At 33.1% G+C, this 11,483-nt stretch overlaps 1 long non-coding RNA gene across 1 annotated transcript; it reads right to left on the reverse strand.

The window, feature by feature from the left end:
- Nucleotides 1-6,309: 6,309 nt before the first annotated feature.
- Nucleotides 6,310-11,279, reverse strand: LOC124897073. Its single transcript, XR_007053613.1, has 2 exons — nucleotides 10,675-11,279; nucleotides 6,310-6,558 (listed from the first exon to the last, which is right to left on the reverse strand). It is a non-coding gene; the product is annotated as an uncharacterized LOC124897073 (long non-coding RNA).
- Between the last annotated feature and the right edge of the window lie 204 nt (nucleotides 11,280-11,483).

Raw genomic sequence — 11,483 nt, forward strand, 5'->3', positions numbered from 1 at the left:
TCACCTCAATCCAACGGAATTGCGGAAAGAAAAAAACTAACGTTGAAGAAAATAATGAATGTCTTACTTATAAGTTTTGATTTTTTGCAAAACTTGTGGGAGGAGGCTATCCTTACAGCCAACCGTATACTCAATAGAGCTCCACATAGTAAGACACAATTAATTCCTTATGAAAAATGGAAAGGAAGGAAACCCAACTTGAAATATTTCAAAATGTGGAGGTGTCTAGCAAAGGTCCAAATTCCCATGCTTAAAAGGGTTAAGATAGGACCTAAGACAATAGACTGCGTGTTCATAGGATATGCTAAAAGCAGTAAAGCATGTCAATTTTTGGTTCATAAATTCAAACATTCGGATATAAATAAAAATATGGTAATTGAATCAGATAATGCTGAATTTTTTAAAAATATTTACCCGTATAAAATTAGACATGAACAGTCTAGTGGAGGACCTAAATGACCTCGAGATGAACCAAGTGAGAATATACATAATGAAGAGAATCAAAGACGTAGTACACGTCAAAGAACGTCTACTTCGTTTGGATCAGATTTTGTAACATTTCTCTTAGAAAATGAGCCTCAAACATTTAAAGAAGTGATGTCGTCGTCAGACTCATCCTTTTGGAAAGAAGCAGTCAACAGTGAGATTGATTCAATCTTAAGCAACCATACGTGGGAATTGGTTGATCTTCCTCCAGGAAATAAACCTTTAGGTTCTAAATGGATCCTCAAACGGGAAATGAAGGCGGATGGTACTATTGACAAATACAAGGCAAGACTTGTAGCAAAAGACTTCAAACAAAAAGAAGGTTTTGATTATTTTGATACATACTCGCCAGTAACAAGGATAACATCGATTCAAATATTAATTTCCTTGGCGGCGGTATATGATTTTGAAATCCATCAAATGAATGTGAAAAATCGCATTCCTAAGTGGAGAATTGGAGGAAGAAATTTACATGGAACAACCTGAGGGTTTTGTGGTTCCAGGAAAGGAGAATAAGGTATGTAAACTTATTAAGTCATTGTATAGACTAAAGCAAGCACCTAAACAATGGCATACAAAGTTTGACCAAACCATGTTGGCAAACGGATTCAAGATAAATAAATATGATAAATGTATTTATATTAAAGACACTCCAAATCACCAAGTCATTGTGTGTTTATATGTGGATGATATGTTGATCATCAGTAGAGACATTTCAGACATAAATACAATGAAATGAATGCTCGAGAGCAAGTTCTATATGAAAGATCTTGGAGTTGCGAATGTGATCTTAGGAATAAGAATTCATAGAACTCCACAAAGGTTGGCATTGTCACAGTTTCATTATATCGAAAATGTACTTGACAAATTCAAGTATATGGAATTCGGTATTGACAAGACTCCATTGGATGTGAGCTTTGCACTTTAAAAGAATGAAGGTAAAAGTGACTCACAATTGGAGTACGCAAGAGTATTGGGATGTTTAATATATATAACGAACTGTACATGACCATACATAGCATGCGCTATTAGTAAATTGAGTCGGTACACGAGTAATCCCAACAAAACTCATTGGATGGCAATGAAAAGAGTTTTGTGGTATCTTAAATACACTCAAGACTATGCTTTGCATTATAATAAATATCCCGCGGTACTCGAAAGATATAGTGATGCAAATTGGATCACTGGATCGAACGAAGAGAAGAAGTCTCTTGGAAATCATCCAAACAGACTTGTATTGCTCGTTCTATAATGGAATCTGAATTTATCGCATTGAATAAAGTCGGTGAAGAAGCAGAATGGCTCCGAAATTTCTTAAAAGATATTCCTTATTGGCCCAAACCAATGGCACCAGTATGTATACACTGTGATAGCCAAGCGGCAATAAGTAGGGCAAGGAGCATGATGTACAACGGTAAATCTCGTCACATACGACAAAGACATAAAACCATTAGGGAACTTCTCTCTAGTGGAATTATCACTGTTGACTATGTAAAGTCAAAGGATAATGTGTTCGATCTACTTACAAAAGGCCTATCTAGAGAAGGAGTGGAAAGGACATCCAAGGGAATGGGTTTAAGGCCTAGGACAAGTCAGCATAGCTGTAACTCTACCTAGCAGACTGGAGATCCCAAGAGCTAGGTTCAATGAGATCAAACAAAGTTGTGACTGACAGGTTTAACATTGTCAATATACCCAACACATTCTCATGATGTAGACAATGGTTAGTAAACAAGGATAACACTTAAGGTGAAAAGTCTTTTAATGATTATCTAAATTTGGCAGATTTGACCAAATAGTTTAATCTATAGGATTGAACGTTTAGAAATCACGTATGTGAGGGCGAAATGGAAGCCGCTTCAAGGAGAATGTTAGTAAAGGCCTATTCTCTAAGCTCTCATAAAATCGAAATGTGCTCATGGCTGAAAAGAACAAAACCGTGAGAACTATAAACGATAAAAGGTTGGTTGTGTGACATGTGTTGTCTAGGTGTACATTAAATCTCAACGGTTCAAAGATATTAAATCTACCAATTGATCGAGTGCATCCAATGCATGTTCACTACGGAAAGTTCAAAGGGAAACCCACTTATCCAGATGCAATCAGTCTTTGCTTGATAATCACATACTTGTCCGTAAAATTTTATGAAAAATAGTCATTACCCATTCATGTAGGGGATTGTTGGGTTCAAAGTATAGATAAAGTGTGAATGGAAAATGGAGGAAACTACGTGGAAGGAAAAATAGAGAAAAAAACACTAAAATGAAAAGTATACTCTAAAATGAAAAGTCTACTATTTCTCCCACATTGGTGGGAGAATGTGACTTTCAAGTGTTTGTATTAAGAAACACTTATTCCACTTGGTAAGTGAGGCAAGAAATAAGAGATACCTCGCGCCGTCGTCGTCATCGCTCGCTCGGCTTCGAATTCGGTTGGATTTGAATTTGGATTTGTCAAATGATCGATTGATGAGATCTATCTTTTTGGACAAAATTTATTTGACAGAAATTTAATCCTAAGGAAAATTATTTTTTGTGTTTTGATCCTCCAATTATATGCATGCATGCAGTGTTTCGAACTAATGCTTCAGAAGGATGCACTGTTTTGAACTAGATGCACTGTTTCGAACTGATGCTTCGGAAGGATGCAATCCTTCGATGAAATGATACACTGATTCATGAAATGGTTTGCCTGTTCGGAAAAGATGCAATCTTTGGACGAACAGACATGATTTTTCAGGAAAGGTCACACCTTTTAAGTGAATCATTGCCACTTTTCAGAAGAGGCATATGAAGGCTATATAAACCTGTTTTCATCCACAGGTTTAGACACAAATTTTCTGAATTACAAACTCTCTTCTTGTCTTCAAAATATTTTGTGTGATCAATCAAACTGTTGGGTGAGTTCGTTGAATCCAACAATTTGAGGTACCGCTATTGTTCGGATTGAAGGCCATTTTATCCTGGGAGGAAGATTCCATAACCTCGGGTACAGTGAGGGGAATTATTCCTTAAGGACACTCCGTGAAGTCGGGGGACTTGGCCTTACAAATTCTATTTCATCTATTTTTTTGAAAAAAAACACACTTCTTAGATAGATTATTCATAATCTAGTGTTGAAGGTGTTAAGTAACTTCAAAAGTGTTCTTATCTTAGACTTGAACTAGAGTTGAAGTTGGTGTTGTATATATACAGATTCTTGTACCCGAATACCGTAATATAACAAATGAATTAGAAGAAAATGACTTTTTCAGATTTTTTATGTAAAAATGAATTTCTTATTAAAGGGTCATAAAGTCTTTTTAAAAATTAATTGCAAGGAATTTACAAAACGAACTCTCCCACCTAGGAGTGAGAAACATAGGCAAGACTATATGGCACACCACCATTTCTGTTTTTTTTTTTTTTCTTTTTTTTTTTTTGACCTCTCTCAGGTATTTTAATCTATTTTATTATAATAAAAAATATGAATTTTATTTTAATACATGCACTAATGTTGGTCGCTAAAGAAAAGCAATTGATGTTATTTATATTTCTCATTAATGGACAGTTGATAAGTTGTTCAGTTGTACATCTTCAAAACGTCTTTCCCAACTTTTCTCTTTATTTATTGCATTTCATGAAGAATCCATCAATGTTTCCCTTAATGAACATATATATCAAAGCTCTTTTTCCCCCAAAATATAAGAGTATATTCTTAATCAATGCATTTGTTGACACAAAATTATTTAAAAAATAACACATCAAAAGTGTTGGTAAAATCTCCATCATTGAGATGCTAGTGGAAGTGACAGATCGTGAAGGCAACGACATTACTTCTTCAAATGAAAATAGAAATGAACGATGAAACAATCTCTGAACATGATATTTTAGTGACTTAATTGATAATAATAATAAATTTTAATGTTTTTGACATTAATTTTTTACCCCTTACAAATAGATGTCGCAACAATATCTCTTTCTATATATAAAGGAGACTTATAGGCATGCTTATGTGGCATGGTTCATAAGCCAAGAAAAATATTTATCTTTTTTCTCCTATTTTTGAGTTTTTTTGAATATTTTACAAGTCATTATATTTATGAAGAAAAAAAAACTGCACATTGAATAAGAAAAATAAATGGCTATTAAGTGGACAATTTATTTTTGCCTATTTATATTCTATTTTCCATACTATATATAATCTTCTCATTTTTTGGGAGGGTCTTATGATATGTTTTTTTCTCTTCTCCTTTATTTTCTTCTTTCTTTTTTGTTTTAATTTTATTTTATATCTTTGATTTTAATATATATTATCATCATCTTATAAAAAGGATGGTGAAGATGAAGTTGTTTGATATGAAGAGGTAACGATAGCATTTCACAATATTGTCATATGTATACTAATGTGTGGCTTAAATCTCATTCTTGATATGTTTTAGTGTTTTGTTGGCATATTTTGTTTTTGGTTGACTTTGATTCTGTCAATATTTAAATTATAATGCAAACTTTGGATATTGATCACAAAGATGTAATCTTTCCCTCTTTTTTCAGGTTAATTATTATTGTCAAAGTAATAATTTGTTTTTAAGTTGGAACTGCTTATCCAATGGAAGATTTAGTAATGCAAAATACAATTTATTCGGTTAGACATTAAATTTTTCATTTGTTCCCAAATTGATGTTGGAGGGCCTGCTCCTTAATTAGCCTCTGTTTTGACCTCTTAGTGTAGAAAAATATTTAGTAGGAGCGATATCTTTGAATGAATTCTATCCGGTGTGAATCCGCATTAATCGGACTCGAATGGATTCATAATTATTCCATACTGAGATGATATACTCTTCAATTTTTAGAGAACTCGAATAAAATATAAATAGAACTATCAATTTATCACATTATTGTTCTCCATAGCTTTTACTTGATGCTAGGCATCTCAAAAGTCTCTCTTTATAAAGAAGGAGATCTTATCTCCATCTTTGTTCAAATATATATGTTATAGGGTTAGACTTTTGTCTTCTTTAATTATTGTAACAATTCATTAGCTTTGCTATGATGGGCATATATTGCTTACATTATTTTATAGCATTCTTCTTTATGTCAATTTTTTAAATGCTTAAAGTTTTAAAAAAGATAAATATATAAGAGGTGATGTTCACTTCTTTATGACCTCCAATTGTATCTATTTTTTTTTCTTATTTTTTGATATTGTTGTCTCCATTTCACTATATAATGCTAACATAATAATCTATTTTAAAGTATTTTTATTTTTCTTAAATAATTTATTTAATAAGTCATTTTCATAACTTACATCATTTCACATTCCCATAACTTCTATTCTAATATATCCATTAATTTTATGCTTTTAACTCACATATTAGCATCTTTATAACTCATGCTCTTAATAATCTTCATTACTCAAGAAAATTAAGAGTTGTGAATGGACAATTAAGGATCATCATATACAATATTTCAATTCTATATAAAAAATCTTGTGTAGTTATTTTAATCTTGTAAGGTATAAAATTATACACTTCAGAAACATATAAAGAAGAAAGTTATGAAATGTTGGTTTTAAATTTTACTGATAATCCGGTGTGGTGCGGAGGAATTATATGTATTTACACAAGGATCTACTTGATTTAATTTTTTCATGCTTTTTGATTGAAAAAGAAAGTACATCATTTCAAGTTAAAATCTCAACATCATTAAATGTGAAATAGAAATGAAATAAAGTCGTTATTAGAGAATATATATTATAACTTATTGATAAAGAATATACTATCCGTCATTTAATAAATATTAAATTTATTAATTTTTTTTATGAAATGAAACATTCTTTATAATATAAATATAACAAGTTATAATATTATAACTAGACAATAAATCTAAAGTGAATATAAAATTAATTGAAAAAAATAATTAATTTTTTAACACCGCGCGAAACGCGATTAATTTTCCTAGTAAATAAATAAAAGAATGAGACTTTCGAGTGTCGTTGCCGCTTCAAGAACGGGACTTCAACCCATTCTATCTTTTTGACTCCTTGTATCCATATGTCATGTAACCGGCTCCCAAAATCTTCCAAAGGATAGGCCTTAATGGCCCATTGTGTAATGCAAGGAAAAGAAAAGAGTTTATTTGGACTCCCGAGCGGGTTCATGCGAGGAAAAGATATATGAATTAATAAATATTCTAAAAGGAAGAATTAAAAAATAATCTAGGAGAAAACCCGTGAAAACAAGCTACGGTTGAAAATAAACAAAACACATAAAAGTATAAACCAAACAAAACACGTAAAAGCATGCAACCACAAGATAATACTATAATAACAGACAGTAAGGGATTTTGGAGAACTTAAAAGTGAGTTTCTTTTTATTTTCAAACACCCAAGGCATGGTCAAGAAGTAGATGAAAACCAAATTTCATAGATCAAATCCTAGCAAAGAAAATGTTAGGGGACAACTTCCTACTTGCCCAAGCTTTGGTAGCTAATTACCACATAACTATACTGGTTGAGTTAGCACATAAATAATAGATGGTTTATGTGAATCATAACAAAGAAAACTATTGGTGAAAACAAACATGGTGATTAAGTTAATTGGGGTGGAAAAATTACATAAACTAGCATCCTTAAAACTATAATTACAATAAATAACAACACTTTTCAAAATTACAACTTATAACAAAAGTAGCAATATTTTACCCACTTTATAGTAATAGAAGAATATGTATTTTTCAGTTATGCATGTGTATTTATGAGTACTACATATATATTTGTATATGTATTTATATAGCAATATTTTACTTAAATACAAATACAATTTACTATTTTTCGTAATTATGAAACCGTTGCTATAAAAGTTATAATTAAGGCTACAAGGTTGTTATTTCTAAAATTTTCCCCTTTTTAAAAGAATTTAAATTTTTTAAAAAGCCCTCTTAACTCCAAATTTCAAATTTTAGAGTTTTCCCCTTTTCTTATCTTTCAATCTTTCTTCTTCTTTTTCTTTCTCCCCATCATCTTTTTCTTATTTTTTTCTCTCTCTAGATTTTCCTTTTCTTCCATCTTTTCTTTTTTTTCTTTCTCTTTTCATTTTGTTCTTCCTTTTTTAATTTTTATGGACTATTAAAAAAAAAAAATTAAAAGTTTAAAAAGAAATTTTCTGATTTATTTTTAAAATGAATAAAGAAATAATTTAGCAAATTCAGCAACTACGAGAGTTACTTCAGCAACTACAGAATTGCTGCAACAACTACTATTAGTTGTTCTGTTACAGCAATCATCGAAGTTGTTGTAGCAATTATCGAAGCTGTTGTAGCAATTATCGAAGTTGCTGTAGCAATTATCAAAGTTGCAGCAACAATCGTTGCTGCAGCAACTTCGACTGTTGCTGCAGCAACTTCGATACTTACTTAATTTCTGAAAAAAGATCTGATTGGAGGAGGAGCCCATGAAAAAGTGATATTTAAGGTAAAAATAGAGGTGGTGGTGCTGGTGGTGACGCTGAATGAGAAGATGACATTTGTTGTGGTGTTGATAGCGATGGTGGTAGAGGAAAAAGAAGAAAAATAGGTGATAGTTATGTAGAGGGAGGAAACAAAGGTGAATCTGGAAGAGGTGGCAATGATAGTGATAGTGATAGTGGAGGAAGAGGAGGTGGCGGCGGCGGGCGGCAACAAAAAGGATGTGGGGAGGAGTGGTGGTGATGGTATAGGAATATTTGTGTAAATATGGGGTAGAGATTTTTGTGTAAATAATAAAACTTGAGGGTTTTAAAATTAGTGTCATTAACACTAATTTTAAAATTGTAACCTCTACTCAATATTTAAGACTTGTGTCACTCTTTTATAGTTTTGAAACTTTTTTTCCACCCTTAATTAATTTGCCCCAATTTAAATGAAGCTTTGACCTTAGATGGTTAAAGTTGTCACCACTTTTAATTTAAAGACTTTTTTGTCACCTCCTACTTAACTTTCTCAACAAACATCTTAGAAGTTCACGGCAGGCTTTGACAAGTCCAATCCCTTCATTTAGAAGCCACTTTGTACCTTAATGATTAACATCTATCAATACCATCACAGTTTCTCCCATCACTAAAGCCAATATACCCTCTTGCTCATTCATGCATGAACACTATACATCAAGTGTATGACCTTAGATACAAGCTAAGACCAATTTTACTCAACCAAAGCAATGTATGACCTTCGTTACAGATTAAAAGGGCAACTATTACTTGCACACAACCCGTCCATGTCCCATGGTATAAAACTGTAAGCCAGATAGAGGATGCCAGAAAACAATATTTTTTTTTAAACAAAAAAAAAAAACCAGAGGACAATGTTGCAAGATGTATGGTTCCAACAAGGAAAATTTTTTACAGGATGCAGTTAATGCATAATAAAATCTGCACATACACCTAGTTCACGTAACCAATAATAATCTAAATGAAAGTAGATAGATCACCACACAGTCAATATTGTCACATCCAAATAAGTTTCCTAGCGTTATCTAAAACCAACTTATCACCAAAGTTAACTGAGTCGAAGCAACAAAGATTTCAGATAGCGTTAAGTACTTACCAATGAAAAAGAGTATACATAAACTGAGAAAGTTTTATTAATTGACCATCAAAACACTCAACCAAAACACAGAACTGATGAGGAGTAAGTTTCTTATTCTCAAAAAACACCACAAAAAGAAAAAAAATATTCACAAACAACTTACGCTATATTGGTAATCACGTCTCACTTGAAGATAATTTCTAAAAAAAAATGAATAAAAAAAATTTACGCCACAGATGAACCAAAACAAATTCATTCCACTTCTTTTAACTTATATTATATGGGATACAAGGCCATCCAATCAATGAAAGCAAGAAGGGTCTCTCTTCAACTAAGAAACTATCATTTTTCCTAATACTAAAATCAAAATAAAGCCGCACTTCAGATAAACCAATCAATATCAAAACTATATACCATTCTCATGTTACTAGAGACGAAAGAAAACGGTTTGCAAGCTATTTCGACAACTTCATGCCTAAACATAACCACACGACCTAATCAAGAGACTGAATGAACATAGAAAAGAAGCGAAACTGACATATAAACCCAAGTTCCATTCGACAGTAGATATTCAAAGAGACATACAACTGTGATGCTCCATTCCCATAGCGAAAACAAAATCAGACTATCCCCTGTAAATAGACATACTAAGATACCCAATTATTGCGTTCATCTCCCCAACTCGACCACATACTGGAACTGTGATGCTCCATTCCCATAGCGAAAACAAAATCAGACTATCCCCTGTAAATAGACATACTAAGATACCCAATTATTGCGTTCATCTCCCCAACTCGACCACATACTGGCAACGAGCTCAAGAGGCAAAGAAGGATAAAAGAAAATTCAAATCCACACAAGACAGACATAGCAAATAAAGCTAAAGGAGAAATGGCAGGGCACTACTATCAACTTCATCCTCTTTTTGACAAACTCAAAACGAGTTTTAATAGCCAAAACGGTCATCGAGGAATTATGAGATTTGTCAGTTTTTGTCAAATGTATCCTCGTCATTCTTTGTCATTCGAGAAGCCAAAGAACTCGAGAGGAAGTCCCGACAAACAAGGCAACATCGAATACTAACCACGAACTAGACGCCATCAACCTGAAGCTATTAAACAAGACCAAAGCAAAAAAGCTTTAACTATGAGACCATCACCGAATCTATTAAACAAAATCACAGCACGAAACTTTAAACGACGAAACCAGCCTTAACAAGGCACCAGCAGCCCGAAACTATTAATCAAAGTATGAAAATTTAGCTACCAAACCAGCTATAATGAGTTACCATCAGTCCGAAACCATTAATCAAAAAATCGAAGCATGACGAAACCAGCATTCAAATCACAAGCAGTACCCAAGACGGGGATGTTAAGTCGAAGATTAACCAACAATATCGAGAGTAAATGGCGAAATCAATGTCGAGGCAGAGACAACAGAAATCGCACATTAGACAACTTAAAACAAAAATTAATCCAACGCAACAATAATCCGACACTTGCTTCACAATTACAGAGAAACCTATGGCCCTTAACGCCTCTACCAGCAAACAACCCAGCACATAAACAGTATCGAAAATTATTTACGACTATAGAACGGCGAGATGAGGCAGAATGCGATCGAAATTTATACGGCGACGGAATGTTACCTGTTCGGGAGCAGCAAACCAGGACGTCGAGCTTTCGTCGGACTCACAACCACCACCGGAAAAGCTTCGCCGTGATTTCGAAAGCTTCGACCGCTTCTCAAAATTTTTTACTAAAAGTGAAAATTTACTAAATTTGCTCAAATTGGTTCTTTTTCCCTCCCCGACCTCTGCTCCCCCTCCTTTTCCAGCTAAATCATGAGCTCTTTTATAGAATGAATTGAGGGTTCTTTTGAAATCCCACTCCCGTGGGAGAAAGAGGAATCCGAGGGTAATCTCCGAAATCTTTGGGGTAAAGGTGTTTGATTTTTTTAGAAAGGGAAAAGGAGGATGAGCTGTAATTGCACTATCAGGTTGGCACAAATTCGAAATTCAAAAACCAAAAGGGCTGAGCTGTTGAGGGAAATTGCGTTTGTACGCTGATTGGGTCGGATCGAATTCGGATACGGGTCAATTTGGGAAGCTGGGTTCGGATACGGCTGCCGACTGCCGGCGTCGTTGGATTGGGAGCTGTAATTGCCGACTGTCACTCAACTTAGCAAAATATCTTACTAAAATCTTTTTTTTTTATTTTCAATAATTTCATTCAAATTTGTGCATTTTCCTTACAAATTAATAATTGTTAAAAGTGACTCAAAAAATAACCAAAATAGTCCATCAAGTTTGAGATTTAAATTTAAATAGTCCTTATTTTTTACATGAAATATTAATAGGCCTCCAACTATTTTTACTTTAGTACTTCTTAAATTAATTTTTAATATATTTTATTTTATCAATAAGTGCATAATAGAATTAAAAGACACAAATCATAA

Source organism: Capsicum annuum, chromosome 3 (genome assembly GCF_002878395.1).
Source record: "Capsicum annuum cultivar UCD-10X-F1 chromosome 3, UCD10Xv1.1, whole genome shotgun sequence".
NCBI lineage: Eukaryota > Viridiplantae > Streptophyta > Magnoliopsida > Solanales > Solanaceae > Capsicum > Capsicum annuum.